Source organism: Primulina huaijiensis, unplaced genomic scaffold (genome assembly GCF_012295235.1).
Source record: "Primulina huaijiensis isolate GDHJ02 unplaced genomic scaffold, ASM1229523v2 scaffold205988, whole genome shotgun sequence".
In the NCBI taxonomy this organism is placed as follows: Eukaryota; Viridiplantae; Streptophyta; class Magnoliopsida; order Lamiales; family Gesneriaceae; genus Primulina; species Primulina huaijiensis.
The window spans coordinates 1-1,480 of NW_027354291.1; the positions used below are offsets into that span (position 1 = coordinate 1).

Below are 1,480 nucleotides of genomic sequence, written 5' to 3' on the forward strand. Positions count from 1 at the left end.
TTTTTTTTTTTGACCGGGTACCGTACAGAAACTGGCCAAATACAACTTATTGACGCTTTCATATATGTAGATTTATGGAGTTTTTTAAAAAATTAATTCAACCGCCCATGGCCGATGTGGTACGGTAGTGACTGCCCCTCCACCACTTCCCCTTGTTTACAACATTGTTTAATTCTAATATATTTTTATTAAATGATATTATTTAAATGTAATGGAAAAAATTATTAATATAAAGTTGATTTTATTTTTGTTGGATAACGATTTTAAAATAAATTGTTTCAAAAATTTTATTATTTTTTCCATAATTTTAAATTTGATAATTTTTATATATTGTTCTAAAATATTTAATAAATATTCACAGCTTACTCGAAATAATTCAAATTTGAGAATATACAATTATGTGTTAATACGATATTTTGAACCTTACCTTAAACTATCAATCATCGACATTCAACAACTATATTTTGAGCTTACAACTATAACTAAATTCATCAACATGATACATATCTTACGTTCGTATCATATTGTTCCTAAATTTGTTCAACATACAAGTATAACCTCAAAAGTTAGAAGTTCAATACTGATTTTATAGAGGTGAAACTGCACTAAACTTGAGCAAGTTTAAAATCGAACTAATTGGTGTTTAAAAAAATGACGTCGAAACTCGGTCTTTTGAACTAAGATCAAGATCAATGTATATCTTCAAGTCCAGTTCCTTACCTGTAAAAACAGAGTATTGTTCAAATTGAGCTTCCCCCAAATGATTATTATCAGAGATTAGTCATCGATCAGGCAAGTATTCAAATTCTTAGACAATTCTTTTTCTTGAATCAAGATTACGCCTCTGATGGGCTAACAGAATATGCCGCGATTAATCTCTTGTTTCACCTCTTTTTCTTCCTTCCACCGAACTTTTACCGAAACCACCATCTCTGAATGGCAGACATCGGAGTGTTAAGAAATGGAGCGTACTGCTGCATTAATGGATTCACAGAACGCCCAATCTTGGCCCATGTATTTTGATGGTAACCAGCAGTAACAGGAGAATGATACATAAGTTTCAAAAGCTGTCACAAAGAAAGTTCAAGAACTGAATCAACTTCAATAAGTTGGTCATTTTTTGTCCATAAAATGTTCGACAAAGTAATATATATAAATATCATAGAATCCATGGTATTCTCACGTATTGGTAGGATATTGGACACTGGATTCTCTAATATGAGTACCGAGTCAACGTAAAACGACTGAAATGTTAAAGAGGACCAATTGATCGTAATTTTGAGATCATTGCCCAAGTTTATGCCGACAGGATAGTGGACAACGATAATGGTATATTTAACAGAAACTCGCCAATCTTTAACAAGAATTAGATGCACATAAACATCAATTTCAAGGTTGCAATGCAAAAGCAACACACACCTGCCAGTACATGAACGCCTGTATGATATTCCGCTGCCACCTGTGTATTAAATCAAGGCAC

General features: G+C 32.4%; 1 long non-coding RNA gene across 1 annotated transcript; it reads right to left on the bottom strand.

The window, feature by feature from the left end:
- Window positions 1–477: 477 nt before the first annotated feature.
- Window positions 478–1,480, bottom strand: LOC140966402 (uncharacterized). The gene is made up of 2 exons (XR_012173341.1): window positions 1,420–1,480; window positions 478–1,067 (listed from the first exon to the last, which is right to left on the bottom strand). It is a non-coding gene; the product is annotated as an uncharacterized lncRNA (long non-coding RNA).